The following is a 19,793-nucleotide window of genomic DNA, read 5'->3' as shown; positions in this document are numbered from 1 at the left end:
AAAAAATTTAAATATACATACATACAACTATACATTAATAAGATAAACTAAGAGTGAGTACAACACTATTGTTCTTGAATACAGAGAGAGTAAGAATAGAAAACAATGAGAATTAGAATAAATAAATACAATACACAGACAGATACGAACAGTGCAATACAGAATAGTGCAAGTATCGGGAGTGAGAGGGAGTGTTTTGTAGTCCAAGAAGAGAGTCCAGTGTGGAGGAGAGCAGCATGGTGTTCAGGAGCCGGACTGCTTGGGGGGAAAAATGTAGTGATGGCCAAATGAAGCTTTCTGAAGCATTGAAGCTTGTATTGAAAAAGGGTTCATTACTCGAAGCTTTTCAACACAGTCCTCTCTGGTCACATCTGGTGGCCAAAAATATGAAGAGCAGCTTGAAGCTCCAAAATGAAACGAACTGCTTCATTATGACTGCCCACTCTACAGCGTAGAGTTCACACTTCTGTCTGATATTGGGCCACCGTTGTCTTGCTTTGAACATGTATTTTTTGGGGTGAAAAAAATGTTGTTTATTTGTTTAATAAACAATTTTGATACATAAACTTTCCTTGATTAAACATGTGTCACGGTGTGGTCTTTCTTTACTTGTGACTTCTTGATGTCGGTAAATACAGTAATTGAAAAACACATATAATATACATGTAATAATGTACAACAGATTATGGAGTATGCTTCTGCTGTGAGGTCCTGCCTCCATGTACTAATGCAATTAATCACTGGACAGGTATGTTTATATATAATATTATATTAGGCCAATTTTCTTATATATGTTTTTGACCTGGGGGTAGAATTGATTGTGAACTGCAAAGGGAAAATGCTTATAAACTTGCAAATTAAAAACATGATGCATTTAAGGAAACCCCTTTTAAATTTTATTTAAGAATTAGTTCCACTGTGCGATGGCCGAATCTGTTTCTTTTCATGGAGATAATTTCCCCTGCCTTCCCCTCACATGGAACAGAAGAGGCTGGAGTGCACAGAAACTGTAGAGATGCAGGTATACGGTCTTCCCGGGCCTCACAGACTATCATCTAAAAAGAACAAACAAAGTAAATTGCTGCACATTTTGTAGAATACCATTTTAAGATTATTTTTAAAATAAAATATATTTTTTATAACATTAAAAGTAAAGAGTCAAATGGAAGTCTTTCTAAAGTTATTTAATGATATTTATATTATGAAGTAGATTTTTGACATTTTAAGTTTTTCACGTTTTCACGCTATTGGACAATCTCGCTGACTTGCTCCTCATGCCGCAGCAGTCTTTTGCAGCATAGGGGAGTAAACAGTTGGTGGGAGGGCTGATGTTGGACAGCCATGATGCTAGTGGCTATCCCAATCCAGAGTGAGGTGCAAATGTCCTGTAGACTGGGTAGAGAGCTGCCAATAACGCACTCAGCGGACCATACAATCCTCTGGAGGGCTCTGCGGTCGGACGCGTGGCAATTTCCATACCAGACTGTGATGCAGCGGGTTAGGGTGCTCTGTATGGTACCCCTGTAGAAGGTGTTAAGGATGGGTTTGGGGAGGCGCACCTTCTTCAGTCGTCTCTTGAAATGCAGTCACTGCCGAGCTCTTTTTGTCACTGATTTGGTGTTACTGGTCCAGGACAGGTCCTCTATGAAGTGAACACTGAGGAATCTGGTGCTCTTCACTCCGTCTACAGTGACACCAGCAATGCTGAGCGAGAGATGGACAGCCTCGGCTTTCCTAAAGTCAACAACCAGCTCTTTTGTCTTGTCAACATTGAGACATAGATTCTTGTCCTGCCACCAAAGCGCCAGCCGCTGCACCTCCTCCCTGTATGCCGCATCATCATCATCCCTGATGAGTACCACCACTGTGGTGTCATCTGCAAGCTTGATAATGTCGTTTGCTTTTGTTATGCCCCCCCCCCCCCACACACACACACACACACACACACACACACACACACAAACCCACCACCCAAGAAAGAGCAAAAACAATGTACTTTTAAGTAAGTAAGTAAGTAAAATTTATTTATATAGCACATTTCACAGATAAAAATCACAAAGTGCTTTACAGTAAGATCAGACATACAAGTTAAAATTAATTAAATTAGTTAAAAGCCCATTTGTATAAAAATGTCTTCAGCTGCTTTTTAAAGGAGTCAGTATAGAGTCTAGACAGCGTAAAGACAACGGCAGAGAGTTCCACAGCCTAGGTGCCAGTGCCTGAAAAGCCCGATCCCCACGTGTTTTAAATCTAGTACGTGGGACCACCAGTAGCCTCTGACCTGAAGACCTAAGTGCTCGGGATGAAGCATGAGGTTTCAACAGGTCAGAGATATACTGGGGAGCTTCACCATGCAGAGCTCTAAAAGTTACAACTAAAATTTTAAAATGAACCCTAAAATTTACAGGCAACCAATGAAGAGAAGCATAAACTGGAGTAATGTGTGACCTCTTGTTTGTACCAGTTAAAAGTCTTGCCGCTGCATTCTGTACAGACTGAAGGCGATCCAGAGCTGATTTGTTAAGACACGTAAAAAGACCGTTACAATAATCCAAACGAGAAGAGATAAAAGCATGAATAATCATCTCAAGTTCTGCCTTTGACACCAGCAGCCTGAGTTTAGAAATGTTTCTTAGATGATAAAAACAGTTCCGGACAAGTTGTTTAGAGTGTTTCTCAAGAGACACTGAACTGTCAAATATAACACTGTGGAGTGTTTATATGCATACTTTATATGCAGCCATTTATTTACATCGCCAGTGAGCAATGCAAAAATAACAAACAAAAAAATCCCTAAAGGTACCCAAGCTTCCCGATTAAAAAAACAACAAAAAAATCCAACCAAAAAAGAAAACTGAGTCAGCAGAAAGGGCTTCATACCACTACTAGGCTGCTGCAGTGGACAATACATACACAGTGAGAAAGGCACGAAAATGCTACTTTACAAAGCTACTCACAACTATTTACAACGGAAATGCTCGAGCGCCAGACACACACACACATCGGGTTATACATGCAAGTTTTCAGACAAAGACACTAAGTAAGCTTGGAAGGACAGGCTGTTTGTTGGGTGGTGGAGGCTGGAGAGAGGGGACCAGGGGGTTGTCATCTGGTGGTTAAGTACTGGTGTGATCAACCAATTATTCAATCCCAGAACAGAAATGAATTCCACCCAATGACATAAGAGGCTGATTATAAAAATGATCCATGCACGCCTTATAACCTACACAGCATGTACAGTTAACACAGCTAAATGGCCGAGAAATTGCAAAGTTCCTTTTGAAATAAAGCTATTCAAAGTCATTTAACTGGGACTACAATAATAGCAATGTTAGCCAGCAAACAAAACGTTAGCACTAATTAACATAAGCTCCTAGGTGATGGTACTGTTTCAAGTTCTCTCATTGTTTGACATGTAGGGTGGATATTTTGGTGACACTGAGATTAGCCAGACACTAAACAGCAGTGTAATATCAACGCTAGATTAGATGTTTTCTAATCCGATAAACTGAAATGATTCCAGTTTAGAGAAGATGTTTGTCGCCTGTTTGTTTGAGTGACAGGAACAGGAAACAGTGGCTGGAAATGACTGTTGTGTTACATGAGGGTAAAGAAGGGCTTTAAGCACCTGGGTAAAAACTGGACCCATGATGAAACACTACAACAAGTACAACATATTCTTCAGTTTTAATATGTGACCATACTGTGCAGACTCTATGGTAAATAACAGAGATTGAAACTTTACTGATAATTTGTCCAATTTAAAAAATGCCCTCTTCCACAAATGTCCTGTGACACACTCATTGGCTAAAAGAATGATGATGTCACACACATTTAGAATCATACCACCAATCTGATCCTTTGATCCTTTGATCCTTAAAACCCATAAATAGGGGTGAAAAGCAACCACTTTTAGTCCGTTATTGGCAGCATTTAAGTTCGCAGCATTCGAATCTTCGCCAGAGAAGCATTTCAAAACTTTTGGTCAAAGGAGCTTTTGGTCAAAAACTTTTGGACCCTTTGCAAAGTCAGTGCATCCAGACCTCAACATGTCTCAAAGAGAAGATCCAAACGGACAAGAAGTTGACCCCTACGCTCTTCCCTGGGATCAACCACTAGACCCTTACCTCTCCTCTCTTCCTTGGTGTGAACAGGTAGAAGTAGAGGACAAGCGCTTGGAAGAATTAGAGAATGAAAATCTCGTCAGCAGAGAGAAGATTGTGTTATTGACACAAGAAAATGAGAAAAAGAGCGCCGAATTTAAAAAGCTGTCCTACCAGCTTCAAGATAAGGAAGCTGTTATTGATGAGAAACAATGGGAACTCCTAGATAAGGACAAAAAGATCCAAGAGCTCCAAGCAAAGCTTGATGAAGCTCTGCAAAAAAATACAGAAATCCTCCAACAGAAGAAACAAGAGGACAGAAAGCAGAAAGACATGAAGTTTCAACTCCAAAACACGGAGATACAACACAGAGTGCTAAAAGCAAGGCTTGATTACCAACTGAAAGCAAATGAAGATCTTCGTCAAGAGAAGAGGCAACATGAGATCAAGCAAAAAGACATGGCTTGCAAGCAAAAAGACATGGAGTGCCAACTCCAACAAATACAGGAAAAAGACAGGATGCTGCAGGCAAGGCTTGATAAGACACTGCACAAATATGAGGAGTTGCTGCAAGAGAAAAGGCAACATGAGATCCAACAACAAGAAATGGATTTCAAGCTTCAGACCACCAAGAAAAAACACCAAGACTTGCAAGGAAAGCTTGACGAAGCGCTGCAAAAACATGAAGAAATCATCCAAGACAAAAACAGCTGGAAAGGAAGCAGTAAGACACACAGTACCAACTCCAACAGATGCAGGGAGAAGAAAGGATGCTGCGGGCAATGCTTAATAACACACTCCAAAAATATGAGGAGTTGCTTCAAGCAAAAAAGCAACAGGAGATCAAAGAAAAAGAAATGGGCTGCAAGCTTCAGAGCGCTAAGAAACACAGCGAAGGCTTGCAAGGAAAGCTTGACGAAGCTCTGCAAAAACATCAAGAAATCTTTGAAGAGAAAGAACAGCTGGTCATAAAGCAGAAAGAAGAGAAACTTCTTCTCCAGGACTTTGAGAGGAAAAACAAAAGCCTGCAAGAACTTTATAACAAAATGAAAAACAAAACAACAGAACTGGTAGCAGAAAATGAAAAAGAGGAGGCAACATCTAAACAACTGAAAGAAAGGCTGGACGAAAAAGACGCCAAATTAGAAGCAGTGGAGAAAACGTGCAAGAAACTTGAGCAGCAAAATAGAGAAACAATCGATGAGCTGAGCACCCTGATCCTAGAAAAAAAAGTGCTCGTCGAAAAGCTGCTGCAAAAGAAGAAAAAACGCTTCTGCTTCTTCCGGAGGAGGGACACTCCTGCTTTTACTACTGCTGATGAAACCTCGTCTTCCTCCACCTCTGCTCCAGCTTAATTTTCCCCTCTCCGCATAGTGCTTGCTCAGAGGGGATTGTTGGGGTTTTCTCTCCTTTTTCTCTTTGCTCCTTTCTATCCCTTTCCATTACCCTCTTCTCTACAACACCCCCCCCCTTCCATTTCCTCCATATTTTAATAAACACAATTGGCTCTATTTTACAACTGTCTGATTAGAGTCTTCATTCAAGAATGAACTGTCGTTGTCACGGTCTGGGGACCAAGGACTCGTCTGTATTTTGTGTTTGGCTGACCCTGGACTTCATAACAGCATCACAAGGTACCCCTGTACGGTACCCCTGTAGAAGGTGTTAAGGATGGGTTTGGGGAGGCGCACCTTCTTCAGTCGTCTCTTGAAATGCAGGCACTGCCGAGCTCTTTTTGTCACTGATTTGGTGTTACTGGTCCAGGACAGGTCCTCTATGAAGTGAACACTGAGGAATCTGGTGCTCTTCACTACGTCTACAGTGACACCAGCAATGCTGAGCGAGAGATGGACAGCCTCGGTTTTCCTAAAGTCAACAATCAGCTCTTTTGTCTTGTCAACATTGAGACATAGATTCTTGTCCTGCCACCAAAGCGCCAGCCGCTGCACCTCCTCCCTGTATGCCGCATCATCATCGTCCCTGATGAGTACCACCACTGTGGTGTCATCTGCAAGCTTGATAATGTCGTTTGCTTTTGTTATCAATCACAAGCAATCACAACATTGAATCATCACATGTTGGAGCTGGAGGTGCAGTCGTCGGCGTGAAGAGTAGCGGGCTCAGCACACATCCCTGGGGGGACTCCTGTGCTCAGTGTGATGGTGTTGGATCTTATATTTCCAACCTGTAGTGTCTGGGGTCTATCAGTAAGAAAGTCCAGGATCCAGTTGCAGGTGGAGGTGATAAGTCTGAGCAGGTCCAGCTTGCTGATCAGCTGCTGGACAATGATGGTGTTGAATGCTAAGATGAAATCATTGAGCAGCATTCTTAGATGGGCGTTGCATTGATCCAGTTGTGATAGGGCTAGGTGGAGGGCCAATGAGATCGCATCGTCCATTGTCTTCCAACTCCGAGCCTGTAGCTGTCTTTGGTACAGGTATGATGGTGGTGGTGGTTTTAAAGCACTGTGGCACAACAGCTTGACTCAGGGAGATGTTAAAGATGCCCGCTAGGACATCAGTCAGCTGGTCAGCACGGGCTCCGAGCACGCGTCCAGGTATATTGTCTGGTCCAGCAGCTTTGTGTGGGTTGACTTTAGTGAGAGTCCTTCTCACACTGGCCGTGGACAGGGACAGCACTTGGTTGTCTGGCGACGGGGTGGCCCTCTGTAGTCCATCTTGCATCCCATTTAAAGAAGTTCGTGTTCGCACTGCGCTTGGATGTCCTGGCCTCTGAGGTTAAGGTGTACGGCTCCTGGTTGTCAACTGACCAATTTATCATGGCAAAGCCTGTGGTGGACAAAAGATAAGAGGCTGATTATAAAAATGATCCATGCACGCCTTATGACCTACAGCATGTACAGTTAACACAGCTAAATGGCTGTGAAATTGTAAAATTACTTTTGAAATAAAGCTATTCAAAGTCAATTAACTGTGACTACAATAATAGCAATGTTAGCCAGCAAACAAAACGTTAGCACTAATTAAAATAAGCTGCTAGGTGATGTTACTGTTTCAAGTTCTCTCATTGTTTGACATGTAGGGCAGATATTTTAGTGACACTGAGATCAGCCAGACACTAAACAGCAGTGTAATATCAACGCTAGATTAGATGTTTTCTAATCTGATAAAATGACATTATTCCTGTTTATAGAAGATGTTTGTCGTCTGTTTGTTTGACTGACAGGAACAGGAAATAGTGGTTGGAAATTACTGTTGGTGTTACATGAGGGTAAAGAAGGGCTTTAAGCACCTGGGTAAACACTGGACCCATGATGAAACACTACAACAAGTACAACATATTCTTCAGTTTTAATATGTGACCATACTGTGCAGACTGCTGATGAGTTACACGGTTACATTTCATTAATCATTGTTAAACTAAAGTGGTAAGCAGTTACTTTATCCTTTCACTTAAAATTTCCAGGAAAGACACTACCTTGGCTACTTTTGTGCTTACATTTGATCTATGCTGGGTCACTACTTTTGCACTATAATGCTGCTGCTGACACCTTGGTTCACACTGACAATTAGAAAAAAGCTGATAGGAAAAGAAGGATGGAAAATGCCTGGAATTTAGTTACACTTGCAAATACTGCTTCCTCCAAACTGCAAGCATCAATAAAATGTTACAGTATTGTTTTCTATATCTGTGCATATATCCTTATTGGTAGTTTTCTCGAAATAGAAGCTCTTCATTTTAAAAAAAAAATCTCTGATAACATTGCTGAAGCTAGCGCCCACCCCTACTGCGCATACTGCAAATATAAAACTGATATATACTTACATCATGAAGCAGTTGATGTCTGGTTTCCGACAAATACAGTAAAGAGGTGCGTTCTCCCCCTCCATACCAGTGTTCTCAGGCACTGCTACATGGTCAGTGTCAGACACTTCACTGTCCTACAACATACCACATAGGACCACATTAGAAATGACATGTATGTAGACATGCTAATTATACCTGGCTAAATGGATGCAGTAACAAAATGTTACTAACTACTCTAGTTATTAGTTTCCAGATGTGTGCAGTTGCTCCAGTCTTACTGACAGTATACTGTTTCAAACACCAGTGCCAACATTTTATTTTTTAAATCTTAGTATGATTCTGCACCAAGACTTGTGGCCTGTTGCTCGGTAACTTATTGTCTGACTACATTAACTACAGTTCATAAACATCATTCATTTTCTCCTACTTATTTTATTCAGGTTGTATTCCAGCTGTCATAGGGCAAAAGTACACCCTGGACAGGTCGCCAGTCTGTTGGAGGGTTATTAGAGAGACTCAGACAACCACTCACACCAACAGCCAACTAACCTAACCCCGCGCATGTCTTTGGAGTTCAACACCAGTCTGGCCGAATCACAGATAAGCAGGGTGTCTGTGCTGCAGAGCACAGCTGTGTCAGAGACTCTCGACATCAATGTAGCGTTAAGGATGCGGAGCGATGGGTGCACTAACACAATGTAAATATTAAAGTTCTCGCCATTGTCAATATGCTGTTGCGCCCTTGTTCGTATTATTGCAACCATATCTCGAGTCTAGCTTACCCTAAAAGTTTGGAGAGAATTGGTCTGTTAATAAACGCGATCGATTGTTTGGGACTGCTCTAGCAATCACGTCGCATAAACAACTCTACTTCCGGTGGGAAAACTAATTAAGGGTAAAGTCGCACTAATAACACCTACCACTCGCGTTCATAAGCATACACTATGATCACTTCCACGCAGTAACGTTGTAATAAATGTAATCCCCGGTAAAGTCAATTAGCGAACACTACTGGCATGTAATGCCAATGGCGACCATTTCACAAACTGTAGAAAATGCTCAAAATGTTGTCGGGACCAAAAGTGAAGGGCTGACAGTTGTGTTTATATACGAACCGTAAGCGCTAATGTTGGTTAGCATCAGCTAAAGCGAGGAAGTTTGACACTTGCAGAGGCAGTGAACGCAGAGAGAGCTTAAAAACGCATTGTGGGGTTTTTTTGTTTAGTCTTTGCTTCGTTGCTTTGCTTCGGGATTTTTTTTGCATTAAGACGTTGCACACAAAATTACAGATATAACGGTGACTTAGCTGCTCGTTGGATAAACCCATGGATCTTAGAAAAGATCAACACTACTCGGATGTAAGCACCCGTGTATAACACAATAGGCAAAATTACGCTTGCTAACCTTTCCACATGACAGGCTTCACATTAAATAAACATTTTTTCAAATACTCACCATGATCTGAGACCGTTTAAATATTTTGTTCCTCTGAAAATATGGCAGTATGAAGCTAAACCTTTAGCTTGACGGCTAAAGCAATGCTAAGATTTACACGGAAACGATCAGCGGACATCGGTCTACATTCTTCTTCTATGGTAGCAGCCTGGGCAGAGTAACAGCCAACTTTAAACTGCGCCATCTGTTGGCACCAATTACAGTAGAAAACATTATTGCGACAACACGTTTTTGGGGGAAAATAACAGAGATTGAAACTTTACTGATAATTTGTCCAAGTTGAAAAATGCCCTCCTCCAAAAATATCACGTGACAACCTCATTGCCTTACAGAATTATGACGTCACACACATGTAGAATCTTACCACCATTCTTTCCTTTGATCCTTTGATCCAAAAACCTATAAATAGGGGTGAAGAGCAACGACTTTTAGTCCGTTTCTCGCAGCGTTGATGTGTGCAGCATTGAACCGTTCGCCAGAAAAGCCTTTTGAAATATTTGGATCCTTTGCAATTGTAACTGTATCCAGACACAACATGTCTCAAACAAATCCAAAGGGACAAGAAGTTGACGCCTACACTCTTCCTTGGGATGAGCCACTAGACTCTTCCATTTCCTCTCTTCCTTGGTGTGACCAAGTGGAACTAGAGGAAAAGCGTTTGGAAGAAATGGAGGCTGAAGCGCTCAGAAACACAGAGAACATTAAGTTCTTGATGGAGGAAAATGAGCGAAAGAGCGCTCAACTAAAAAAGTTATCATACCAGCTTCAAGAAAAGGAAGCTATTATTGAGGAGAAACAACAGGATCTCCAAGACATGGACAAAAAGAACCAGGAGCTCCAAGGAAAGCTTGATGAAGCCCTGCAACAAAATAAAAAACTTGCCCAAGAGAAGAAACAAGACGGCATGAAGAAGAGAGGGCTGCACAGCAATCTCCAAGAAATGGAGCTAATGTACAGTGTAGACAAAAAAAGGCTTGATCGCACACTGCAAGAAAATGAAAAGCTCCTCCAAGAGAAAAGGCAAAAGGAGTTAAAAGAGAAAGAAATGCATTCCAAGCTTCAGAGCATCAAGCAACACAATGAAAGCTTGCAAGGAAAGCTTGATCAAGCTCTGCGACAAAATAGAAAACTCCTCCAAGAGAAGATGCAAGACAGCACGAAGAAGAGAGGGCTGCACTCCAATCTCCGAGACATGGAGCTAATGTACAGTGTAGACAAAAAAAGGCTTGATCGCACAGAGCAAGCAAACGAGAAGCTTCTCCAAGAGAAAAGGGAACAAGAAATCAAACAAAAAGAAATGGATTCCAATCTTCAGAGCATCAAGCAACAAAATGAAAGCTTGCAAGGAAAGCTCGATGAAGCTCTGCAACAAAATAAAGAAATCCTTCAAGAGAAAGAGCAGCTGGACAGAAAGCAGGGAGACATGGAGTGCCAACTCCAGCTCATGGAGGGAAACAACAGGATGCTGCAGGTAAAGTTCGATGAGACACTGCACAAATATCAAGACCTGCTTCAAGAGAGAGAACAGCTGGTCGGTAAGCAGAGAGAAGAAAAACTTCTTCTCCAGGAGTTTGAGAAGAAAAACCAAAACCTGCAAGAACTTTACAACAAAATGAAGTTCAAAGCATCTGAGCTGGAAGGAGAAAATGAAAAGCTGCAAAAACAGGAGGCAACATCTAAAGTGCTGAAAGAAAGGTTGGAAGAAAAACAAGCCGAAAAAGAAGAAGTGCAGAAAAAATGCAACAAGCTGCAGAAGCAAAACACAGAAAAAATCGAGGAGCTGATCCTCATCCTCGAGAAAAAGCAGAAAAAGAAAAAACGCTTCTTCTGGAGGAAGAACACTCCTTCTTTCACTACTGCCAATGTCACCTCTTCTTCCCCCACCTCTGCTCCAGCTTAATTCCCCCCCCCCTCCCCCCAACACCTCTCCCATCTCCCTCCCCTCTTTTCACAGTCACCCCCCAACCAGTCCCGACAGTTGACTGCCCCCTCTAGAGCCTGGTTCTGTCATAGGTTTCTTCCTTTAAAGGGAGTTTTTCCTATCCACTGTCGCCTCGTGCTTGCTCAGAGGGGATTGTTGGGGTTTTCTCTCCTCTCTCCCTTTACTTTACGCTCTTCTTTACATCCCACCCACCCACCCCCACCTTCTCTTTTTTCTTAATAATTGAACAATAAAAACAATTGGTCACTAATTAAATGTGTCAAATCAGTGTCTTTATTCAAGAATACAAGAAATGGGTAATAGCTGCATGTGTGTTTGTGTGTGTGCATAATATGCATACTTTACGTGTTGGATCCAAATCCCACAAGGAATTAAATAAAACAAGAAGACAAACAAAAACAAATATTTCTCTCCCTTCCCAGGTCAGGAATCAGGATGAGGAAGAAATGAGGTCAGATCAGTGCAGGTTTTTGCACTACTGACATAAAGTTTCTGCTGATTAAAAAAAGTATGTCGATATTTCTGAAATACATTTGCAAACAAATAACTTTGACAACTTGTGTTTTTTCATAAAAGAAAAATCAGAGAGCAGAGCTGGTAAAACAGCTTAGCTCCGCAGGTTACAGGAGATCAGATGCCAAATACTTTTCATGACAGTCTTCGTTACTGCATAAATCTCCCCTTTTATCATTGATCAGTAAATCACTGCATATACATTCATCTAACCGTTATAATTTCATGAGTAAAGACTCTCAGATAACTGAATGGCGGTTTTAGTAAATGTTGAACTTTATTGTGATTTCTATTTTTAGAATCAATTGCACACATTTTGATTTAGTTTTGCAAGCTGCTGATTTCACACAGATCCACTGCCCAAACGTGCCTTTGAGTTTTTCATCATTTAACAAGAATAGGCTCAGGCAATCATTGTGGAATTAGGCTTTGGGAAGGTCTGGGGACAGGTATGATGATGGTGGTTTTAAAGCACTGTAGCACAACAGCTTGACTCAGGGAGATGTTAAAGATGCCCGCTAGGACATCAGTCAGCTGGTCAGCACGGGCTCCGAGCACGCGTCCAGGTATATTGTCTGGTCCAGCAGCTTTGTGTGGGTTGACTTTAGTGAGAGTCCTTCTCACACTGGCCGTGGACAGGGACAGCACTTGGTTGTCTGGCGACGGGGTGGCCCTCTGTAGTCCATCTTGCATCCCATTTAAAGAAGTTCGTGTTCGCACTGCGCTTGGATGTCCTGGCCTCTGAGGTTAAGGTGTACGGCTCCTGGTTGTCAACTGACCAATTTATCATGGCAAAGCCTGTGGTGGACAAAAGATAAGAGGCTGATTATAAAAATGATCCATGCACACCTTATGACCTACAGCATGTACAGTTAACACAGCTAAATGGCTGTGAAATTGTAAAATTACTTTTGAAATAAAGCTATTCAAAGTCATTTAACTGGGACTATAATAATAGCAATGTTAGTGCTAATGTTTGTTTGCTGGCTAATTAAAATAAGCTGCTAGGTGATGTTACTGTTTCAAGTTCTCTCATTGTTTGACATGTAGGGCAGATATTTTGGTGACACTGAGATCAGCCAGACACTAAACAGCAGTGTAATATCAACGCTAGATTAGATGTTTTCTAATCTGATAAAATGACATTATTCCTGTTTATAGAAGATGTTTGTCGTCTGTTTGTTTGACTGACAGGAACAGGAAATAGTGGTTGGAAATTACTGTTGGTGTTACATGAGGGTAAAGAAGGGCTTTAAGCACCTGGGTAAAAACTGGACCCATGATGAAACACTACAACAAGTACAACATATTCTTCAGTTTTAATATGTGACCATACTGTGCAGACTGCTGATGAGTTACACGGTTACATTTCATTAATCATTGTTAAACTAAAGTGGTAAGCAGTTACTTTATCCTTTCACTTAAAATTTCCAGGAAAAACACTACCTTGGCTACTTTTGTGCTTACATTTGATCTATGCTGGGTCACTACTTTTGCACTATAATGCTGCTGCTGACACCTTGGTTCACACTGACAATTAGAAAAAAGCTGATAGGAAAAGAAGGATGGAAAATGCCTGGAATTTAGTTACACTTGCAAATACTGCTTCCTCCAAACTGCAAGCATCAATAAAATGTTACAGTATTGTTTTCTAGATCTGTGCATATATCCTTATTGGTAGTTTTCTCGAAATAGAAGCTCTTCATTTTAAAAAAAAAAAATCTCTGATAACATTGCTGAAGCTAGCGCCCACCCCTACTGCGCATACTGCAAATAGAAAACTGATATATACTTACATCATGAAGCAGTTGATGTCTGGTTTCCGACAAATACAGTAAAGAGGTGCGTTCTCCCCCTCCATACCAGTGTTCTCAGGCACTGCTACATGGTCAGTGTCAGACACTTCACTGTCCTACAACATACCACATAGGACCACATTAGAAATGACATGTATGTAGACATGCTAATTATACCTGGCTAAATGGATGCAGTAACAAAATGTTACTAACTACTCTAGTTATTAGTTTCCAGATGTGTGCAGTTGCTCCAGTCTTACTGACAGTATACTGTTTCAAACACCAGTGCCAACATTTTATTTTTTAAATCTTAGTATGATTCTGCACCAAGACTTGTGGCCTGTTGCTCGGTAACTTATTGTCTGACTACATTAACTACAGTTCATAAACATCATTCATTTTCTCCTACTTATTTTATTCAGGTTGTATTCCAGCTGTCATAGGGCAAAAGTACACCCTGGACAGGTCGCCAGTCTGTTGGAGGGTTATTAGAGAGACTCAGACAACCACTCACACCAACAGCCAACTAACCTAACCCCGCGCATGTCTTTGGAGTTCAACACCAGTCTGGCCGAATCACAGATAAGCAGGGTGTCTGTGCTGCAGAGCACAGCTGTGTCAGAGACTCTCGACATCAATGTAGCGTTAAGGATGCGGAGCGATGGGTGCACTAACACAATGTAAATATTAAAGTTCTCGCCATTGTCAATATGCTGTTGCGCCCTTGTTCGTATTATTGCAACCATATCTCGAGTCTAGCTTACCCTAAAAGTTTGGAGAGAATTGGTCTGTTAATAAACGCGATCGATTGTTTGGGACTGCTCTAGCAATCACGTCGCATAAACAACTCTACTTCCGGTGGGAAAACTAATTAAGGGTAAAGTCGCACTAATAACACCTACCACTCGCGTTCATAAGCATACACTATGATCACTTCCACGCAGTAACGTTGTAATAAATGTAATCCCCGGTAAAGTCAATTAGCGAACACTACTGGCATGTAATGCCAATGGCGACCATTTCACAAACTGTAGAAAATGCTCAAAATGTTGTCGGGACCAAAAGTGAAGGGCTGACAGTTGTGTTTATATACGAACCGTAAGCGCTAATGTTGGTTAGCATCAGCTAAAGCGAGGAAGTTTGACACTTGCAGAGGCAGTGAACGCAGAGAGAGCTTAAAAACGCATTGTGGGGTTTTTTTGTTTAGTCTTTGCTTCGTTGCTTTGCTTCGGGATTTTTTTTGCATTAAGACGTTGCACACAAAATTACAGATATAACGGTGACTTAGCTGCTCGTTGGATAAACCCATGGATCTTAGAAAAGATCAACACTACTCGGATGTAAGCACCCGTGTATAACACAATAGGCAAAATTACGCTTGCTAACCTTTCCACATGACAGGCTTCACATTAAATAAACATTTTTTCAAATACTCACCATGATCTGAGACCGTTTAAATATTTTGTTCCTCTGAAAATATGGCAGTATGAAGCTAAACCTTTAGCTTGACGGCTAAAGCAATGCTAAGATTTACACGGAAACGATCAGCGGACATCGGTCTACATTCTTCTTCTATGGTAGCAGCCTGGGCAGAGTAACAGCCAACTTTAAACTGCGCCATCTGTTGGCACCAATTACAGTAGAAAACATTATTGCGACAACACGTTTTTGGGGGAAAATAACAGAGATTGAAACTTTACTGATAATTTGTCCAAGTTGAAAAAATGCCCTCCTCCAAAAATATCACGTGACAACCTCATTGCCTTACAGAATTATGACGTCACACACATGTAGAATCTTACCACCATTCTTTCCTTTGATCCTTTGATCCAAAAACCTATAAATAGGGGTGAAGAGCAACGACTTTTAGTCCGTTTCTCGCAGCGTTGATGTGTGCAGCATTGAACCGTTCGCCAGAAAAGCCTTTTGAAATATTTGGATCCTTTGCAATTGTAACTGTATCCAGACACAACATGTCTCAAACAAATCCAAAGGGACAAGAAGTTGACGCCTACACTCTTCCTTGGGATGAGCCACTAGACTCTTCCATTTCCTCTCTTCCTTGGTGTGACCAAGTGGAACTAGAGGAAAAGCGTTTGGAAGAAATGGAGGCTGAAGCGCTCAGAAACACAGAGAACATTAAGTTCTTGATGGAGGAAAATGAGCGAAAGAGCGCTCAACTAAAAAAGTTATCATACCAGCTTCAAGAAAAGGAAGCTATTATTGAGGAGAAACAACAGGATCTCCAAGACATGGACAAAAAGAACCAGGAGCTCCAAGGAAAGCTTGATGAAGCCCTGCAACAAAATAAAAAACTTGCCCAAGAGAAGAAACAAGACGGCATGAAGAAGAGAGGGCTGCACAGCAATCTCCAAGAAATGGAGCTAATGTACAGTGTAGACAAAAAAAGGCTTGATCGCACACTGCAAGAAAATGAAAAGCTCCTCCAAGAGAAAAGGCAAAAGGAGTTAAAAGAGAAAGAAATGCATTCCAAGCTTCAGAGCATCAAGCAACACAATGAAAGCTTGCAAGGAAAGCTTGATCAAGCTCTGCGACAAAATAGAAAACTCCTCCAAGAGAAGATGCAAGACAGCACGAAGAAGAGAGGGCTGCACTCCAATCTCCGAGACATGGAGCTAATGTACAGTGTAGACAAAAAAAGGCTTGATCGCACAGAGCAAGCAAACGAGAAGCTTCTCCAAGAGAAAAGGGAACAAGAAATCAAACAAAAAGAAATGGATTCCAATCTTCAGAGCATCAAGCAACAAAATGAAAGCTTGCAAGGAAAGCTTGATGAAGCTCTGCAACAAAATAAAGAAATCCTTCAAGAGAAAGAGCAGCTGGACAGAAAGCAGGGAGACATGGAGTGCCAACTCCAGCTCATGGAGGGAAACAACAGGATGCTGCAGGTAAAGTTCGATGAGATACTGCATAAATATCAAGACCTGCTTCAAGAGAGAGAACAGCTGGTCGGTAAGCAGAGAGAAGAAAAACTTCTTCTCCAGGAGTTTGAGAAGAAAAACCAAAACCTGCAAGAACTTTACAACAAAATGAAGTTCAAAGCATCTGAGCTGGAAGGAGAAAATGAAAAGCTGCAAAAACAGGAGGCAACATCTAAAGTGCTGAAAGAAAGGTTGGAAGAAAAACAAGCCGAAAAAGAAGAAGTGCAGAAAAAATGCAACAAGCTGCAGAAGCAAAACACAGAAAAAATCGAGGAGCTGATCCTCATCCTCGAGAAAAAGCAGAAAAAGAAAAAACGCTTCTTCTGGAGGAAGAACACTCCTTCTTTCACTACTGCCAATGTCACCTCTTCTTCCCCCACCTCTGCTCCAGCTTAATTCCCCCCCCCCTCCCCCCAACACCTCTCCCATCTCCCTCCCCTCTTTTCACAGTCACCCCCCAACCAGTCCCGACAGTTGACTGCCCCCTCTAGAGCCTGGTTCTGTCATAGGTTTCTTCCTTTAAAGGGAGTTTTTCCTATCCACTGTCGCCTCGTGCTTGCTCAGAGGGGATTGTTGGGGTTTTCTCTCCTCTCTCCCTTTACTTTACGCTCTTCTTTACATCCCACCCACCCACCCCCACCTTCTCTTTTTTCTTAATAATTGAACAATAAAAACAATTGGTCACTAATTAAATGTGTCAAATCAGTGTCTTTATTCAAGAATACAAGAAATGGGTAATAGCTGCATGTGTGTTTGTGTGTGTGCATAATATGCATACTTTACGTGTTGGATCCAAATCCCACAAGGAATTAAATAAAACAAGAAGACAAACAAAAACAAATATTTCTCTCCCTTCCCAGGTCAGGAATCAGGATGAGGAAGAAATGAGGTCAGATCAGTGCAGGTTTTTGCACTACTGACATAAAGTTTCTGCTGATTAAAAAAAGTATGTCGATATTTCTGAAATACATTTGCAAACAAATAACTTTGACAACTTGTGTTTTTTCATAAAAGAAAAATCAGAGAGCAGAGCTGGTAAAACAGCTTAGCTCCGCAGGTTACAGGAGATCAGATGCCAAATACTTTTCATGACAGTCTTCGTTACTGCATAAATCTCCCCTTTTATCATTGATCAGTAAATCACTGCATATACATTCATCTAACCGTTATAATTTCATGAGTAAAGATTCTCAGATGACTGAATGGCGGTTTTAGTAAATGTTGAACTTTATTGTGATTTCTATTTTTAGAATCAATTGCACACATTTTGATTTAGTTTTGCAAGCTGCTGATTTCACACAGATCCACTGCCCAAACGTGCCTTTGAGTTTTTCATCATTTAACAAGAATAGGCTCAGGCAATCATTGTGTAATTAGGCTTTGGGAAGGTCTGGGGACAGGTATGATGATGGTGGTGGTTTTAAAGCACTGTGGCACAACAGCTTGACTCAGGGAGATGTTAAAGATGCCCGCTAGGACATCAGTCAGCTGGTCAGCACGGGCTCCGAGCACGCGTCCAGGTATATTGTCTGGTCCAGCAGCTTTGTGTGGGTTGACTTTAGTGAGAGTCCTTCTCACACTGGCCGTGGACAGGGACAGCACTTGGTTGTCTGGCGACGGGGTGGCCCTCTGTAGTCCATCTTGCATCCCATTTAAAGAAGTTCGTGTTCGCACTGCGCTTGGATGTCCTGGCCTCTGAGGTTAAGGTGTACGGCTCCTGGTTGTCAACTGACCAATTTATCATGGCAAAGCCTGTGGTGGACAAAAGATAAGAGGCTGATTATAAAAATGATCCATGCACACCTTATGACCTACAGCATGTACAGTTAACACAGCTAAATGGCTGTGAAATTGTAAAATTACTTTTGAAATAAAGCTATTCAAAGTCATTTAACTGGGACTATAATAATAGCAATGTTAGTGCTAATGTTTGTTTGCTGGCTAATTAAAATACGCTGCTAGGTGATGGTACTGTTTCAAGTTCTCTCATTGTTTGACATGTAGGGCAGATATTTTGGTGACACTGAGATCAGCCAGACACTAAACAGCAGTGTAATATCAACGCTAGATTAGATGTTTTCTAATCCGATAAACTGAAATGATTCCAGTTTAGAGAAGATGTTTGTCGCCTGTTTGTTTGAGTGACAGGAACAGGAAACAGTGGCTGGAAATGACTGTTGTGTTACATGAGGGTAAAGAAGGGCTTTAAGCACCTGGGTAAAAACTGGACCCATGATGAAACACTACAACAAGTACAACATATTCTTCAGTTTTAATATGTGACCATACTGTGCAGACTCTATGGTAAATAACAGCGATTGAAACTTTACTGATAATTTGTCCAATTTAAAAAATGCCCTCTTCCACAAATGTCCTGTGACACACTCATTGGCTAAAAGAATGATGATGTCACACACATTTAGAATCATACCACCATTCTGATCCTTTGATCCTTTGATCCTTAAAACCCATAAATAGGGGTGAAAAGCAACCACTTTTAGTCCGTTATTGGCAGCATTTAAGTTCGCAGCATTCGAATCTTCGCCAGAGAAGCATTTCAAAACTTTTGGTCAAAGGAGCTTTTGGTCAAAAACTTTTGGATCCTTTGCAAAGTCAGTGCATCCAGACCTCAACATGTCTCAAAGAGAAGATCCAAACGGACAAGAAGTTGACCCCTACGCTCTTCCCTGGGATCAACCACTAGACCCTTACCTCTCCTCTCTTCCTTGGTGTGAACAGGTAGAAGTAGAGGACAAGCGCTTGGAAGAATTAGAGAATGAAAATCTCATCAGCAGAGAGAAGATTGTGTTATTGACACAAGAAAATGAGAAAAAGAGCGCCGAATTTAAAAAGCTGTCCTACCAGCTTCAAGATAAGGAAGCTGTTATTGATGAGAAACAATGGGAACTCCTAGATAAGGACAAAAAGATCCAAGAGCTCCAAGCAAAGCTTGATGAAGCTCTGCAAAAAAATACAGAAATCCTCCAACAGAAGAAACAAGAGGACAGAAAGCAGAAAGACATGAAGTTTCAACTCCAAAACACGGAGATACAACACAGAGTGCTAAAAGCAAGGCTTGATTACCAACTGAAAGCAAATGAAGATCTTCGTCAAGAGAAGAGGCAACATGAGATCAAGCAAAAAGAAATGGCTTGCAAGCAAAAAGACATGGAGTGCCAACTCCAACAAATACAGGAAAAAGACAGGATGCTGCAGGCAAGGCTTGATAAGACACTGCACAAATATGAGGAGTTGCTGCAAGAGAAAAGGCAAC

At 41.4% G+C, this 19,793-nt stretch overlaps 2 long non-coding RNA genes across 2 annotated transcripts; both read right to left on the bottom strand.

The window, feature by feature from the left end:
- Positions 1 to 1,996: 1,996 nt before the first annotated feature.
- LOC146669171 (uncharacterized) lies at positions 1,997 to 9,945 on the bottom strand. Its single transcript, XR_014911683.1, has 2 exons — positions 7,890 to 9,945; positions 1,997 to 6,892 (listed from the first exon to the last, which is right to left on the bottom strand). It is a non-coding gene; the product is annotated as an uncharacterized LOC146669171 (long non-coding RNA).
- Positions 9,946 to 11,522: 1,577 nt separating this feature from the next.
- LOC146669170 (uncharacterized) lies at positions 11,523 to 15,297 on the bottom strand. The gene is made up of 2 exons (XR_014911684.1): positions 13,578 to 15,297; positions 11,523 to 12,579 (listed from the first exon to the last, which is right to left on the bottom strand). It is a non-coding gene; the product is annotated as an uncharacterized LOC146669170 (long non-coding RNA).
- Between the last annotated feature and the right edge of the window lie 4,496 nt (positions 15,298 to 19,793).

The sequence above is a fragment of the Rhamphochromis longiceps genome, linkage group LG5, assembly GCF_057381845.1.
Source record: "Rhamphochromis longiceps isolate RC_006_pf linkage group LG5, R_longiceps_female_GT1.1, whole genome shotgun sequence".
NCBI classification, from domain to species: domain Eukaryota; kingdom Metazoa; phylum Chordata; class Actinopteri; order Cichliformes; family Cichlidae; genus Rhamphochromis; species Rhamphochromis longiceps.
Note: the sequence above shows the minus strand (reverse complement) of the source record. Positions and strands in the feature narration are given on the sequence as shown.